This window comes from Nicotiana sylvestris, chromosome 3, assembly GCF_000393655.2.
Source record: "Nicotiana sylvestris chromosome 3, ASM39365v2, whole genome shotgun sequence".
Classification (NCBI taxonomy): Eukaryota; Viridiplantae; Streptophyta; class Magnoliopsida; order Solanales; family Solanaceae; genus Nicotiana; species Nicotiana sylvestris.
In genome coordinates, this window is record NC_091059.1 from 185,077,885 (window position 1) to 185,095,909 (window position 18,025).

The 18,025-nt window shown below is 37.1% G+C and overlaps 1 pseudogene; it reads left to right on the top strand.

The window, feature by feature from the left end:
- Positions 1 to 3,509: 3,509 nt before the first annotated feature.
- On the top strand, positions 3,510 to 17,031 carry LOC104210887 (squamosa promoter-binding-like protein 1; annotated as a pseudogene).
- The last annotated feature ends 994 nt before the right edge of the window (positions 17,032 to 18,025 follow it).

Here is an 18,025-nt window from a genome sequence, read left to right on the forward strand (position 1 = left end):
AGTAAAAAAACCTTCATATAGATTTCAAAATCTTATGATGTCTAGGTTATAGACAATGTTTAGCCGTAGGTTATAAAAAACCCTTAGATTTTATTTTTTGCAAATCTGTTGTAAAAAAAATAGTTACGAAAAAGTTATAGAATATATTTGAATGCATGTAAGAAGTTATTTAAACTTGACAAAGTTCAAATAAAAGCTTTATCAAAGTTATTTCAGGAAACATGTGTGTTCCTATTTTTTTCGTATATTTACACCGTTATGAAGATGAGACATCTTCTTTATTAAGTGTCGAATATAAAAGAGCCTCTTTTATAAATTCATGTTTGATTCAGATATCCATGAAGTTAATAAAGGATTAATGCAAAAAGGGTAAGACAAAAACCTACGAATTAACAAACAAAACCTTAAATATAAAGGCAAAAAAAAGCAAAACAGAAGTTCAAAGATAATTAAGTCAAACAAAAACTTCATAGTATTAAGTTTAGACTAAGTATGGACTTAGTCATAAACTGATTTTCATTTATACAAAATGCCCCGAAAAGGTCTGGGGACTTGTCATTTCCAAAAACCAAACCCCCAAATGGAACCAGGGGTAAAACCACCAAAGAAAAAAAAAAGAAGGGAATTACACTTCATAAACTTTCACTAAGGGGCAGAAGAAGGAATTAAAGCGGTATCATTAGCAGCAGAAGGTTCGAGTTGACTTGAAGGAGCTGGGGCATTCACCGTACCCATATCATCTTCAACATGCTCAGGAGTGTCAGCCATGGGAGAATGAAAACCTTGGCCTTGCTAAGTTTTTTCAATGGTCTCCTTTATCTTGGCTAACTCAAAATCCAAGTTGAAACCCTCTTGGCTAGCCTCCACAAGGGTATCATGGCGTGTGTTTAAAATAGCCCAACTCACTTCAATAGCAGTCTTGTCCTCAAGAATCTCATAATCTCTCTCCCATTGATCTATCTCATTTTTGAGCTTTTCATTCTCAGCCAAGGCATTATCAGAAGAAGATTGCAGAGGAGCAAGTGAACTTTCTAAAAAACTGACCTTATCAGAAGACTCACGGAGATCTTCTTGGGTTTGGGTAAGTGTTTGCACAAGTTCACCGGCGTAAACCTCTTTCTCGCTTAGCAAAACCTTCAAACCTCTAATCTCTTCACTGGCCTTTGAGAGTTTCTCAGAAAATGATGTCTCGAGGAGATTTTTGTCTGTCGTCTTGATTTGAGGAAGCCTTCTCAACTACTAACTCTGAAGTCAAAACCTTCAACTTCTGCTCCAAGGTGCACTTGCTTTCTTCTAACATTTCCATATCAAATTGAAGGCTTTCATATTGTTCTTTCCAATTGTCCGCTTCAATATGATAATCATGCATTAATGGCTCCGTATGAGAAACCCTCTTCATCATCTTTGCGCCAATAAGATTGATCTAAAAAAGAAGAAAAGGGTAAGAACCTTAATAAAAGAAAGATGGAATAAAGCGTGAAAAGTAACAAATACCTTTAATGATGACTGCACTATATCATTCATCCAAGTCAAAGAGATGTGACTCTCGAGCTTGGATTTCTCAATTGGACCGATCAGAGGTTTCAGCCATATATCAGCCCAACCTGACTTTTTCAAAAGGTTACCATCGGCAGGGACCTCAATGGTAATCTGTTTAATTGTTCCACTTCCACTCGAGGAACCAACCTCAGTACGAGAGACAGTAGTAGGGGGAACTGTGGAAGAAGTCATATTAGCTTGGGGCGGAGCAGCAACGGTAGCAGTCACAACTGGCAAAGAACGTGTCACAGGGAAAGACATGGTAAAGAAGGCAAGGGTTACTTCATCAGAAACTAAATCCAAATTGTCATTATCAAACCCACGAGAAAAAAGCTGATCATCAGAATCATGAGTTGCCGCAGAAGTATCATCATTAGAGCTCACCAAGGTGGCTTCAACAGGCTCAGTTATGGGAACAGAACGGGGAGGAGTTGCTTCATCATCTTAAAAGATGCGTCTTCTGGCCAACGGCCTTTTAATCAAGGAACCTCCATCATGTTCTTCCTCTTCTTCAGAATCTTGGGTTGTATCAACCTTCCTTTTCGATGAAGAACCCAAGATTATCTCTTAAGCTATTTCCAAAGAAACTCTGGAAGCTACGACAGTATCGGCACTTACACCTCGAATGGGATATCCTGATAAAAAGAAGGATCAAAACAAATTCTAAAGGAAAGGTGAATGAAAGTATGAAGAAGAGATGAGAAAAGCATTTACCATGAGTTTTCACCTTCCAACCAAACCTATGCGAAAGGTTTTTCCAAGTTCTACCTTCCATTGGAGCAACATTCAATAACTTTCCTACCCAACCACGAAAATTGGGAATCTCATCAATAGTTCCCATGGTTGCTAAGATAAAAAGTTAAACAGTAGCAGGAAAAATAAAGGGAAAAGATAGAAAAAGTTGTAAAAGGAAAACTTACGTGCAAAATTCCACTTCTCAGGAAAAGGAACATTTTCTTCGCCCACTAAACCAACAGTGGGGGAAGCAACAAATATGGCATACCAGCCACAGTCCTTATCATCCTCTGGGCTAACTAACACTCTCTTACTTCTCGCTATTAAAGTGAAAATCCTATGATAGAAAAGTTTAGGGGAGTAGAGATGAATCAAATGGAAGAAAGTAAAAGGAAAATTAGCCAAATTTGTTAAGTGCCTTAAGCATGCAACAACCCTCCACACAATGGGGTTAATTTGTCCTAAACAAATGTCAAAAAAATGATAGAATTCAATGATAACAGGATCAATGTGGGGTTTAAAATTCAGCGTAAAAAGGTATGTATACACAAAAGAAAACCCTGTCAAGTAAGATGTAATTCTTTGGTTCGCATTAGGAATTATAATAGGGAAATCAGGTCTCCAACGGCAATCCCTACAAACAACAGAGATAAGACCTTCGGTGATTTGATAAGGATATATATCAGCATGATCTAAAGAAGACATGGAAGAAACTTGGTTTCTAATCGACTCTCTATCAGTGTAAAAAGATAGTTCAGCTGGGACAATTTCTTCTACCAGAAGCTCACGAATGGGTTCATTAGAGTCTTACTTCTAGATGAAGGTCTATGGAAAGAGAACCCCTAGTTCCTGAAGGAGGATTAGAACTCACTGGAGGTAAAGAAGTACCCCATATAGATGAAGATCCTAAACTACGAAGTCTTCCTCCCCTTCTGTTTCTAACAGGAGCAAGAGGAAGATTACCAACAATGGGGACTCTTCGAGGGTTAGGATTTGAAGAAGACATAGCAGTACGAGGAAGAAGAAAACAAGAGTGAATATTCTAAACTTTTTATGAGAATGACAAAGACGAAAGCTATATTTATACTCAGAAGCAACCATCAAAGAAAAGGTGTAATGATGGAAACGTCATGATGGAAACAAACACTTCGTAATTGGTGAAGCCGCAAAAAAGCCCTAAAAACGCTGCAAAGTTGCAGAACCAATCAAAAGATGCCACGTATCATAAGCATTAAATGGAAGTAATACATAAAGCATCAGTTCCAGAGAAGGTATAATGGCGGCAAAAGTTCCCGCTTTAATGAGATCCACTTTCCAAATATTCTATTGATGAATAAATGGCAAGTGGGGGGACTATCTGTATTAAGAAAAATCAAGTTAATGTATCGAATTAATTATGAGGTGGCAGGTCATTACACATGGACTGGTAAAAGAATGACAGTTGGCAAAGAATAGTTGAAGAGGCACGAGCTTCAGCAGGCACGAGCAAAGATCAAAGAAAACCAGAAGGGATAGGTGCTCAGACCTCTTGATATTCTGAAGACGCATCGGAAGAATGAACCTAAATAGCAAAAGGGGGGTAGATACGTATTATTGGTAATTAATAGGCATTAATTACGGAAAACGTTATAGAATCTGTATTGAATCAGTTATGATTATCAATTATAACGTTACATTAAATGACATTGATTGTCCATAATGACTCCATTATGAAAGGAGAAAAATGTATTAATTAGAAAGCTATAAAAGGTAAGGAATGAACATTTGTAAGGACACGAATTATTATTAGAATATACCGATTTACTTTGCTTTCTATTCCGTTAACATTTACATCAATTATTCCTATTTCTACTAGATTATCAGTAACCCCAGTTCTTCTAAAAATAAGCTTTGACCGAAATCCCTATTTTTGGTTAAACAATGGATGTGTCTGTTTAATTAACAACTGCTCTTCTTTGCCTTCTTCCTTTTAAATTTCAATTGCTGCTAATCTAAGCTAAAAGATTGCATCTTTTCTCTATTTTTCAAAAAAAAAATCTTCTTTCAATATAATTTGAGGTGTTTATTCAAAATGGAGGCTATGTATGGGGAAAGATTCAACACTTGTATGGGAAAAGGAGTATGGAATGGGATTTATATGATTGGAAGTGGGATGGTGATTTATTTACAGCTACTCCACTAAGTTCTGTGCCGTTTGATTTCCAGAGCAAACAACATTTAACTACTGCTGGAGTAGTCTCTAATACCTTACCATCTGGTTCTGATGAAATGGTATCTGGAACGGGAAGGAAGGAATTGGAGAAACGGAGGAGGTCCGTTTCCATTGTGGTAAGTGAAGATGATAAAGTTGCATTGCTTAATTTGAAGCTTGGCGGGCCGCTGTATCCAATAATGGAAAGGGAGGAGGAGGAGGAGGAAAAATGGCAAGGCAAGAGTGGAAGAAGACTAAAGTTGCTGGGGCTTCTTCCAATCGTGCAATATGCCAAATTGACGATTGTCAAGATGATTTGAGCAACGCTAAGGATTATCATAGACGACATAAAGTGTGTGATGTGCATTCTAAAGCTGCTAGAGCTTTGGTTGGAAATGTTATGCAGAGGTTTTGTCAGCAGTGCAGCAGGTTAGGTTTCAACTGGAATTTCTTTGATTATGTCTAGCTGTATGAGCCTATTTAGTATTTCTAGAATTACGATTTGGGGTTACCTTGGCTCATTGAATTTTTTAACAACAAAAAATAGATGGTAGTTGGTTACATAACTGTCGTATATGTTTGGTGTAGTGTGTCCTGATCAGTTAAACTTCAATTATCCAAATATGTGTTGTGTCTGTTGAAACTGATTGCGTTTTGGTTGTTTTGATTACTTTTGGGCAGGTTTCATGTTCTGAAAGAGTTTGATGAGGGGAAGCGGAGTTATCGTAGGCATTTAGCAGGTCACAATAAACGGAGAAGGAAGACACATCCAGAAAACGTAGCTAATAGAGCCTCCATGAATTATGAGTGGGGTAGTAACTACTTATTAATTAGTCTGCTGATGATATTGGCGAATATACACTGTAAGTGTCTAGCCAAACCACATTTATCTTTGCAGTGCATTTATTTCGCCGTCGAGAATGCATGCAGCCGAATTACTTTAGTTATTAGCAATGTTGTAAAGCATCTTGTAGATTCCATCAAGTGTGATGGTCAGAGTGCTATAATGCACATTCTGGTGCAAACACTATGATGAGATGATGCACATTATTTCTTTTCCTGTTCATAGTGACAACTTGATTGATACACTGAGTATTCCCTGATCACCAGTTGTATCTCTTACCCTCTGCATCTCTTTGTACTTGTAACTGTCTGTGGCTAATGTATTGGCGGGAGACTTGTCTTTGTCTAATTATAATTTTTGTTTGAGTAGTTTAAACATCTGAACTGGTCCTACATCTAGTTAAAAAATCAGAACAGTTCTTACTTTTTAGTTTAGATGTTGTACGTTGCATTCGGGAAGGGATTAACTGCTCAATTTTAATGCATTGGGACATGAAAATAAAACACGTGTGCAAGTTATCCATAAATAAAGTACCTAGCGGAGTACAACTGTGACCCATCTATTCCAGTGTCAAGCCCACCCCTGACTGCCATTATTGTTGGAAAGTATTCCTGATTAGAACTATCCACAGAGGGGTGACTTCTTTTCTTGAAATTAGAATAATTGTGTTATGACATCTTATAGCGGAAGATCGTGGGTTAACTAGCACGTATTGACTATCATTTTCTTCATCCTCGGAGTCTTTATCAATTAGGGACCGGCTTGAACTTGCTACTCCCTTTCCCTTGTAATTTGAACTTTAAGAAATCCCTCTAAGACCATAGATATTCTCCTCAACTCCAGCCGCCATAGAAATTGTACTCCAATCAAGATCATCTCCTACATACACTTGTTCATCTTCATGATTTTGGGGGGCTCCAGTTAACCATTCATTTGCCTCATCAATGTTATCCAACAAAATTGGATAAATGGTATCGCGAGCTTCATAACGTTGCATCAATGTTCTATTGTATTTATTACACTAGATCATTGAGACGCGATAACTCAAGCCTATTCCTTTTCTTGGAGTGAATCTGCGCATAAATTGTTTAGATTAATTAATAGATACTAATAATAATACAATATAGAATATATTAATATAATAAATTTGCTTCTTAGTTCTTACATGCTCAAATACGCTTCAATTTCTCTCGCATCCAGATGCACTACAAGTTAAGCTTAGTACTTTGATGGCAAACTTTTGTAAGTTTGGAGTTTGATGTCCAAATTGCATCCACCATTCAACTATAGAAAAATATTTTAAAAGTTAATAAGTATAAATCAAATAAATTAAATTAAAGCTATAAGGATATCTATATTAAAGTTAGTTACCCGATGACCTCTTGTCTTTGGCTCTAATGGCCGCCCGTAAATCAATAGGCCATCTGCTTGTGAGTATCTACCAAACTACTCCCCTATTTGATCTACCATCGCTGAATCGGGGGACCAACTTCTCAAGACATTGATGGTATCCAACCCACACCTCTGAAGCCAAAGTGTCATCTCCAGTGTTCTTGTAAAATAATCCCGGGTTCAGAAGATGGTCTGCTGCATACAAAGGTCGATGGAGTTGATTCGACCACCTGCTATCAATAATCTCAAAATCTTTCTCATATTTCCTAACATCTCCCTCAAATGATGCTTCAATAGTCTCTTTGGCTCTATCTATAACTTCATAAAGATAGTCCATTGGTGGTTTTCTCTCCCCATCCACCATACGAAGCATCCTAATCAAAGGACCACCAACTTTAAGAGCCTGAATGACGTCATTCCAGAATGATGAATAAGAACTTTGGCAGTTTCTTTCCCCGGAACTTCCTTTGCATATCTATTATCTTTCCATTCATTTGAAAGAACTAGCTTTCTCAAGTTTTTCTTTTGCAAGTAAAAACTATGCAAAGTTAAGAAAATCGTTGCAAATCTAGTCTTGGCGGGTCTCACCAAATTTCTTTCATTTGTGAATTTCCTCATCAAATTCAACAACAACAGCCTCTGACTGATGTAAAAATATATATATTGATGGCCTTAGTGAAAATTGTAAAAGGGCACAAGTATAAATAAAGTTAAAGCTTTAAAGATAACTATATTAAAGTTATTTGAAGTATATGAGTTTTTCTTGAATATGTCACCAAACATCAAGGTGATACAACAGGCAGTACATGGAGTCCAATAAATGTGTGGATACATAGCTTCCATCATCTTATCCGCACTAACATTCTCACTAGCATTATCGGTAATAACTTGTACAACATTTTCCTTTCCAATTTTATCAATAGTCTTTCTAAACATGCTGTACATTTTGCTTCCATTCGTAGAAGAGTTGCTAGCATCGTGAGATTCAAGAAAAACACTCCCTCTTGGAGAGTTCACCAACACATTTATGATCATTTTTCCATTCCGTGTTGTCCATTTATCCATCATAATGGAACATCCAAACTTGTTCCATTCCACTTTATGCTCCTCAATAATTTGGTCTATCTTCTTCATCTCTTGTTTAAGATGAGTTACTCTAACTTCATGATAGCTAGGATGCTTCACTCCTGGGCCATATTGTCCTACGACCTCAATGAATTTATCAAAAATCTTGTAGTTAACACAGTTGGAAGAAAACCCTGTATCGTACATCCATGCTGCAAAGGCACTTGTAGCGTGATCCCTCAAAATCTTCTTAGCTTCTAAACCTGAACCAGAATCACCTTTTCTCTTTTCTTGTTGTTTTGCCGAGAAATAAAGATTGAGAGGACCTTTTGTCACCATACGTGCCGTAGATGACCCACTAGAACTATTTAAAGATATCTTTTGAGTTTTTTTTTTGGGGGGGGGGGGAGGTCCCATCTCATCATCTTCATCAATTAGATTCAGCGATGCTTCATAATTCATTTGAGTTCTTGTCACATTTTTCTTCTCAACAAATGTTTTTACTTCCTCACTATCCTCGGGTGGACAAAGAGGACATTGTACTACATTTTTAAATCCACCTATCAAATGTTGCTTGTGACGAGTTATTCCACCATGATATGTTTTATCACAAAACACACATTTAATTGATGAGCCTTGTATAGCATAATTCCAAGCTATATCATTTTGTTTATTACTATTGGATGACGCTATTTCAGTGTTGTTTTATAGAAAAAAAATTATCAAGTCAATATACAATTAATTCTACTCTATAAGACTATAATTTTATAATTGAAAAAACAGAGCAAACAAAACAAAGCCTTAAAAGAAAGAGCTACTGCCTCTGCTCTGCCTCTGCTGCTGCTGGTCGAAAAACAAAGCCAAAAAAATAAGAGAAGAAAAAAGAGGAAGGGAAGAAAGCAAGAGAGAGGTAGTGCCTTTGCAAACAGAGCAAAAAAAAAAAAGACAAGCAGAAGAAAAAGAAAGAAAGAAAGAAGAAAGAGCTGATCACTGAAGAAAGAAGAAAGAAGAAAAAAAGAAAAAAGAAGACAGCAATGGTCAAAGTCGAACTGTCGAAGAAAAAAGAAAAAGATAGCTGAAATAGAAGAAGAAGAAGAAGAAGAAGTAGAAGAAGAAGAAAAGAAAAGAAAGTAACATACCTGAGTTACTATACTGATGGCTGATGATAGAAGAAGAAAAAGAAGAAGATGAAGCCCTAATTTTTCTGTTGCTGAGAAACGGTCGCGGAAGGAGAAGAAGTGAAATCCAAGCCCTAATTTTGTATTTTAATCTCTGTCGCTGCCTTTTCTTCCTTTTTTTTTTCAAATAGCGTCGCTTCACAGCGCCTCTCGCTACACAGGCCGAGGCGCGCCATTTCTGAATTGCAACGCAACAGAGCAAAAAAGCGCTACTGCCTCGCATCGCGTCACCACATTCCACTATGAATAAGAAGAATTGCACAGTACGATGGATCCCTAGTTACAACCCCTATATATAGATTCCAAGTAGTTTCTAAACCAACAAGGAATGATTTCCCAAACCCAAAAGGAAATGGTTTTCCCTAAATACAAGGACTTTCCCAACCCCAAATCTATTAGAACAATGGGTTTCCCAAACCTATAGGGATAATGGATTTCCTAAAAATACAAGGAAAAAATTCAAGACACAAACAACACATATCGATCTGGAGACTTGGAATTTTTCTGAGGCTCAGGCACAAGTAGATTTTAGGTTGATGTTAATACTTGCGATGCATTCATTCAATGGAGCTTCTGAACACTTATTTGTTTAGGATATATGAAAGACATTATTTCTTATTCTTGCATGGTGGTATTGTATTAGTGGTCATGATTGTCTCCTCGTTTGGATGCTTTATCATGTCCAAGAATAACTTCCATCTGAGACTTGTTCAGAATTAACCTGAATTAGAATTACAACTGAAAAAAGAGGAATTTTATATGTTGCGAATTGCCATTCAGATCTGGTGATCTGAAGTCGGGAAAACCTATAGTATCTAATGAGAAGCTTTTGGATGAGAAAGTGAGCTTCTCTTTTTAGATCCACAAAATACAAACAAAGACAGAAAGACATAAGGACCACTTCTGATACTGTTGCAATAGTTTTCTACTTTACTTACCTTTCTCAAATACCTTAGAACTCAAGACTCTTCTCATAAACCTTTAAAGAAAATGATGAAGTATTTCTTAATGGAGTTCCATTTTAGAAGAAAGGTTCTTTTGAACCTTCCGAATTTGGTTTTTAATTAAGACATTGCCCAATTAACCTGCAATGAAAAGCATTTTACCTTCTCAATAAAAGAAAAAAAGAAGAAGAAAAATAAAGAGAAAAAGGGTTTCCCAGTTAAACCGGAGCAGAGGAATCAATAAGAACCACAGCTAGTATCTAAAAGGGTTTCCCGATATCCTGAGTTAATACTGTTGGGAGGTAATTGGCGTATTGATGGGGACGATGTATGTGTGGAACCTTTAACTTATGATAACCCTCTGATATTGAGCTTTGCATGGCGCAGGGATGTGTTGATTAGATTGGGGGTGTATTTTGAAAGTGAGTTCTAGTAAATCCCTGCAAGCATTTGGATCTCTATAGAAATATTGATAATACGTGCAGCCACATAATTGCTGCCTTTACTTTTTTGAGATTTGTGTTTAAGTTTTGGTGAGTTACTTCCTGGCTTCTCCTGTTTGGGTTAATGCAGCCAATAGCGCAGATCAATCTAAAGATCAGGATCTACTGTCCCATCTGCTGAGAAACCTAGCTAGTCTGGCTAGTACAGCTAATGAGAGGAATGTGCCTGGCTTGTTACGTTGTCTGCATCTCCGGATCGACAAAACACGGGGACATCTGGGTGGTTTTGTATAAAGGTTTGGAACTGATCTAAACGTTTTGTATTGAACATGATCTGTTCATCTTCTAACTGCCTTGATTTGCAGGACTCTCCTCAGTCAACTGGGCAATGCTTGAGTATACCTGCACCACAAGTGAGAGATAAGAGAATGGACACGAATGGTGCTGATTGTGAGATTCCACAAAATTGTTGTGCCCCACAGCCCGAGTATATGGACCATAGAAAAGAAAGCTTACCTACCAATGCAAATGTTTCAGCAACTTCACTTGCAGGGGTGAAAGTAAGTAACATGGATTTGAATAACAGCTATGATGATCCTCAAGATGGTATAGGAAAGCTGCATTATCCTGATGCCATTGTGAACCTAGGTAATGGATCTCCTGGCTGTCCTCTATGGTTATGTCAAGAACCTCACAAGTCAAGCCCCACAAAGATAAGTGGGAATTCGGGTTCCACCTCAAACCTTTCACCGTCTAATTCCAGCGGAGAGGCTCAGGTAGAAGCTTGTACTGTTTTGCAGTTCTCTATAATTCTGATATGCATTTTGTTCAGTTGTCTTGCATGCTTTTGTAGGATACTGTCAGAACTTTATTTCTTCTAAAAGTACATCAGATTTATTCCTCCTCCTTGAATGTATTTGCAGCTGCAACTTCTATGTTGTATTTTTTTTTGTTGGATCGTTTCCATGTTTTGTTTTCAATAGTTAGGAGCAGTTGTTCTATATGCTTATGAACAAAGAGTAATTGCAGCATTACTCCTTTAATTAGAAGAGTAAGAGGGTGTTTGGATTGGCTTAAAAGCTAATCAAATCAGCTTAAAAGCAATTTTTGGCTTGTTGTCGCATTTGACAAATGTAAAAATAGCTTTTAAGCCAAGTGCTTTTAAGCTAATACAAGCCAAAAGCAATAAACTGGGTAATTTTTTCAGCTTAAAAGCTATTTCGGTTTGACCAATTAATTTACTTATTACCCCTTACATGTTTTTAAAAAAATTTCAAATAGCCTTTGGCCCTAGCTCTACTTTCTTTCTTCCAGCTCTCTTCCTGTTGCTACTTCCTCTCCTTCATAAGAAGCACCTCTCTGCCATGGCCTGTAACTTTTTTCTCTTTGTACCTTGCAATACTATCATTGATTAGATCATGCCTCCCAAGGTTTTCCTTCGTCATAGAAATTTTATCCAGAAACTTGTATTCATTAAAGAAAAGTAGAACGATTATTTGGGGTTTTTTTTTTGGGGGGGGGGGAGGGGGGAGGGGAGGTGAGTATGCTACTCTTCCTTCATGGTGAAGGTCAAATTCATGGTCGTTCTAATCTTGGATACCTATGATCCCAAGCACTTTGAGTTGAATTCTTATGGTATGAAAGAATGTTAAGGGGAAATTCATGATACAATTTTTGAACGAGCTTCTTTTTATTCTCCAAAATATTTGAACGAACTTCATGTTTGGGGGATTCTTTTCTTTTTTCAGGATGCTTTTCAGTTAAATTACGAAAATGCAGCAAGAAATTTTACATAGCAGTTGACCCCAGATTCTTTTGCTAGTTTCCATTTTTAGTGGTATATGTTATTTAAATAAATAAGTTGTACTTATTGAAAATAATCTTAGCTAATTAATTTGGAACATAAACTGAGTTGATACATAAATTAATTTTATATTTTAATCACTTCAAAAGTGAAATCTTGCGATGATCAATTCTTTTGGGTTAACAATTTTAAGGGCATTTAAGTCATTTAACGGAAAAAAGTACAATTCTATCCAAATACTTAAATGTTTAATTACAAAACCAGCTCCAACACTTTAAAAGTGCTTTTAAGCGCTTGATGCTTAAAAACTATTTTTTTTTCCAAGCTAATCCAAACGGGCTTATTATTGTTTGTGCTTTCAGTTTTAGCCCCCACAACCCCTCCTTCTTGAACTATATGTTGGCTGGATGACATGAACAGGGGCGGATGTATAGGTAAAATGACGGGGCACGTGAACCCATGGTCTTTCGACAAAATTAAATATTTTATGTACATATTTTTTAAAATTGATATAATATTAACTGTTTGCACCCATTTGTGTTATTATCTAGAGGAATAATGATCAATTCCACTTAATACATTTTTTCTTCCTCTTTTTTAATTTTTCCGCCTCTGGACACGAAAATCATCTTTTTCAAGAAATTGCAGAAAGCGACATCCACTTGCATCGGTTTCTGTTTGAAGAGGTGCACTGCAAGGTTCTTTCAGATTTAAAGAGAATAAGTAACAGCTGAAAAGAGAAAAAAATATGAGAAAAAGAGCATTTTGTCCATCCAGCAAACATGCCATGGTCTACCACCAGCACATAGAATCATAGATTATCTACACTAGCAATCAACTTCATGTAGCACCAACAGCTAGGAGTGTATGCACTCATTTGTTGACTACGTCCCCTTTTTCAATCTTTACCGTCGCAGCCATTGTCTGTAACAGAAAATGCTCATATTCACCTGGAGAGACTTACAAATGCTCCATCATTTTACACTACATTCATTTTCATCCTACGTTACTCAAGGTTCTCTATGCAGTAAAAGTCGGTCCCTTGAAGACAATTTGGTTCATCTGTATCTTGATACTAGATGAGGGGTATATATATTGGACAGTTGGCTGTTATCCTTTTTAGTGGTAGCTATAGATGCAGAAAAGAAATGTTCCATGAGTTAGATTCATAATACTTGATATGTCACATGGAAAAAAGATGATTTGCCTCTTAACTACAGCTCTTGGTTAATATTCAGAGTCGCACAGATCGAATTGTCTTTAAACTCTTTGGGAAAGGTCCTAGGGATTTTCCTACAACCTTGCGAAAACAGGTACTTTAGTACTCTTGCTATAATATAGTATGCAGTTACAACTTTCTATATTTTTCTTTCATCTCAACATGCAACCAAATAATATATCTTTCTGAACAATTTGCAGATTCTGGATTGGTTAGCACACAGCCCTACAGATATTGAAAGCTACATTAGACCTGGATGCATCATATTGACAATATATCTTCGGATGGATAAATCCACATGGGAGGAGGTAACTTATTTTCTTTTTCAGAATATGTACCATTATTTTTATGGGAAGAAATGCAGCTACTTACAAACAAATAAAGATATTGGTCTGAGTTAGTTATTTTCATGTTTATCAAAAGGTAGGCACTGCCATGGCCATGGGCTCTTGGCTATGCAGGCACACCGATTGCCTTCCACTATCTATATAATATAATAAATTACAAATATAAATTTATACTAGTAAATTTGCACCTATTCGCACAAGGGAACAGTAAGTTCACTGGAAGTCAACAGCCACGGACTTGGATTCCTGGATCCACCTCTGGTCACACTCACAGCATGCATAGCTAAGCTCAAATGAAACTTAAAAAATAAGAATGTGATGTTGGATTGCAATCTGGGACTGTTTCTTCTTATCTGCTACTGATTGTATCACCCACAAACTGCTCTTTAGCTAGCTCATGCTGTTAATGTTTTGGACTAATAAATATATCACCTAATAGTTCTCTTTTTGCAGCTTTCTTGTGATCTTAGATCTGGTTTAGCAAAACTTCTCAATGAATCCACCGATTCATTTTGGAGAACTGGATGGGTTTATACTAGAGTGCAGCATCGTGTGGCATTTATATTTAATGGTATATTATGAGTCCTTTGTCATGTTCTTGCTTGGCATTTATATTTAATGGTATATTATGAGTCCTTTGTCATGTTCTTGCTTGTTTTTTTTTCTGTCATTATGTTGCTATCTTCAATTAATAGCTATGCCTCAGACAGGAAAACTGAGAGTGTTTGTTTTGTACTATAGGGCAGGTCGTTCTGGATACTCCTTTGCCAGTTAAAAGTCATAGAAACTGTAGGATATCAATCATCAAACCACTTGCAACTTCTGTCTCCGAGGAAGTTCAGTTTTTGGTAAAAGGCTTTAACCTATCTCGACCAACTACAAGGTACTTAGCAGACATTGAAATTGTCATCCTAGCTAATTAGACCATGTTTAGCTAATGAACTTATTCTGTGTGATATCCATGTCTCCATAGGATACTATGTGCCATGGAAGGGAAATATCTTGTGCAAGGTAGTTGTGCTGATATGATGGGAGAAGGTGATTCTTATATGGAGCATGAAGAAATCTAGTCCCTTGGCTTTCCTTGTATTATGCCAAATATTACTGGCAGGGGGTTCATCGAGGTGCAATTATTTTTCTTTCCCTTGGTCCCTATAACGGTTAATGTATCTTCTTGTCTCCCTTTTTGAGCCATGGTTTACGTTGGATGGAGTTCGATGCCTCCTTATTTACTGCTTTGCCCAAAAACCTCAGTTTTATGCTCTGCATAATTTACTGAAGAAATTCAAGGTAAGAATCTGCTTCTGGTTCTTATTATGTGGCAAAGGAAGTGTAGACATGCATTGATGAACAGTCATTTATGTTTCGTTTTTAATTTTAAATAATAATCTTCTTATTTGTAACTCATATAACTTGGAAATTATCATATCATCTTTACAGGAAATTGTTGTGACCCCCTAGTATATACCATGTGTTACTTTTCATGTGATGAATGCTCATTTAGATGAGCTAGTTGAGTGAAGTAAAACCTTTACACCAATTGCTACTTCTCCTTAAAGGGAAGTCTGCTAGTCTTTATTCTGTTCTGAAATGTAGGTTCCATGCTTTGGCTAGGTTGAAGACCATGGTCTTTGCAGCAGCTTCTTCCCTTTTATAGTTGCAGAGAAAGACATTTGTTCCGAAATTCGTACCCTGGAGAGCATTATTGAGGCTGCTGAAACAGCTGATGGTTTCCTGGGAGCAACTGAAGAGTTACAAGCTAGGGACCAAGCTTTGGACTTTATACATGAGATTGGTTGGCTGCTTCATCGAAGTCACTTGCAATTTAGACTTGGTTCTGGTTCCAACTTGATTCTCTTCCCTTTTGAACGGTTCCAGTGGCTTATTGAGTTCTCTGTTGACCATGCCTGGTGTGCTGCTGTGGAAAAACTGTTATTTTCTTCACCGACATTATAGATGTAGGACAACACTCATCACTGGACATTGCTTTGCGGGAGCTTGGGGTCCTTCACAGAGCTGTAAGGGGAAACAGAAGGTCCATGGTAGAAATGCTGTTGAGATACTGTCCTCGCGGAGTACTTGATAAATCAGGGGTAGAAAAGAAACAAGGTCATGGTGGCTACTTATTTAGACCTGATTTCGGAGGGTCCTGGGGGTTTGACTCCACTTCATATAGTTGCTAGTCAGGACGGATGCGAGAGTCTTTTGGAGGCATTAATTGACGATCCAGGACAGGTATATCTTCATGTATTATGTGCATTTTCCTGTAGTTATGTTGATAATTGACAGTCCCATTAACTTAGAGAGGAGAAAAAGTTTATGTTGAGAAAAGTGAAATGAATTATGGCCTTCTCTTAGACTTTTACTTTCTGAAGTTAAATTGGTTTCTCTAACCAGCATCAATTGTCAAATGATAGTTTTGTCTGTTTGATGACTAAATTGGAGGCACTGATATATGTACAAGGAGTCCATGTTTGTGGCACATAACTGCTGTTCTTTTTATCTTTTTGTTTTCCCTATTTTTCAAGGTATTGAATAATGTTTCCTTCAGATTGGAATTGAAGCATGAAGAAGTGCCCGTGATAGTACTGGATTGACACCCAATGATTATGCATCCCTGCGAGATCATTACTCATATATTCAGTCGTCCAGAAGAAAATTAATGATAATTCAGGTAGTGGACATGTTGTTGTCAATATCCCTGGTACTTCGTTGAATAGCAGCTTCAAACAGAAACTAGAAGACGATCAAAAGTTGGTAAAAGTTGTGAGCTTTCAAACCGAGAAGCCTTTAAGCTCACCAATTCAAAGACATTGCAGACAGTGCGAGCAGAAATCCCCATATGGAAACATAGGAAAAACAAGAGTTGCAATATACAGGCCGGCAATGCTCTCAATGGTAGCCGTTGCTGCCATATGCGTGTGTGTAGCTTTGCTGTTCAAAAGCTCACCAGAGGTTCTTTATGTGTTCAAACCGTTTAGGTGGGAGCAGCTGAAATATGGTTCCAGCTAATACTAATGTCATGGTTGTACAAGAGTGTAGAGATACCCATGATTTTTTCTTTTCTCCACTTGTTCTTAATGGATGTAATACTCAAATGTATATTTATTTTCACTACTCCATTGGTAGGTAATATATGAGAGGAGCTCTTACTACAGTTGGTATTATTTTTTACGTGTGGATAGTTGGAATAGCAGTGACGACTGGAATTGTAGATTGCATCGGCCAGTTTGAGCCGAAATATTTAAGTTCAATCATATAAAATTTAATGCAAACTGATTGCTGACAGCATTTCAGCAAACAAATTTTCTGCTTAATTTTTCCTTCCAATTCCAAGCTTGTCATCTTCGGCTTCTGCTAGTTTCCGACTCGAGAAAATTATAGCGTTAGCTTATTTTCCTGATCTGAAGATCTAAATAATCATTTTGGTTTGAGGTGCAAGGAAAGTATCTACTCATTACTTATCAGTTGTTTGGTTATCATTTTTGTTTTTCGTCTATATCCATATGTAATATAAACCTAATATGTCAGTGCGTAAGTGGCGCCAACTTGGGGCATTGGGTTAATTCTGAAACCCACTTCAGAACGCATATAAAATGATTTCTTTTTGGAGTGAAACCTAATTTTTGAAAGAGAACATAGCAATTGAGAAACTACTTAGTCATGAAGACACATTTTTTAAGACATGGAATTATAGGAGAAAATGATTCTATTGGGGGGGGGGGGGGGGTGTTGAGTTCCGCAAAGCAGCTTAGTTTCTCTTGTCCAAACCAATCTCACAAGATCTTAATCAAAACAATAAATTAGATAGTAGAAATTAATCACCGAAATCTCATCTTCGTCTCTACCCATGATGCACACAGTGCAATCGAGTGTAAACAGCTCTAAGAAATGAAGAATTTCGAAGAACAGTTAGGCTAGATCAGGTTATCAACCGAGATGTTAGCTAAGAGAAGAACAGTTTAGAGAAGAAGAAGAATGTTATTTCATGAATGAGATCCAAATATGTATAATGAGATCTTTATATGTTGCTAATTCGATGCCTTCTCTTTCCCGCCCATGTAACTAACATCTAATAGCAACTAACTTCCTAACTGCTTCTAACTAATTTCCGGAATCTTCCAACTAACTGCTACATCAACTCACCTTAGCCAAGTATGTACAAAATGAAGTTAATTACATTCATTACTACTAAACATTGCAATAATACTCCGTACATAAGCACAGTCTTGTCCTCAAGACTGGAAGGAAGGAAATCGATGTTGCAGCTCAGAGACATATTCCCAAGTAGCTTGAGAGGCATAAATGCCTGTCCATTTGACCA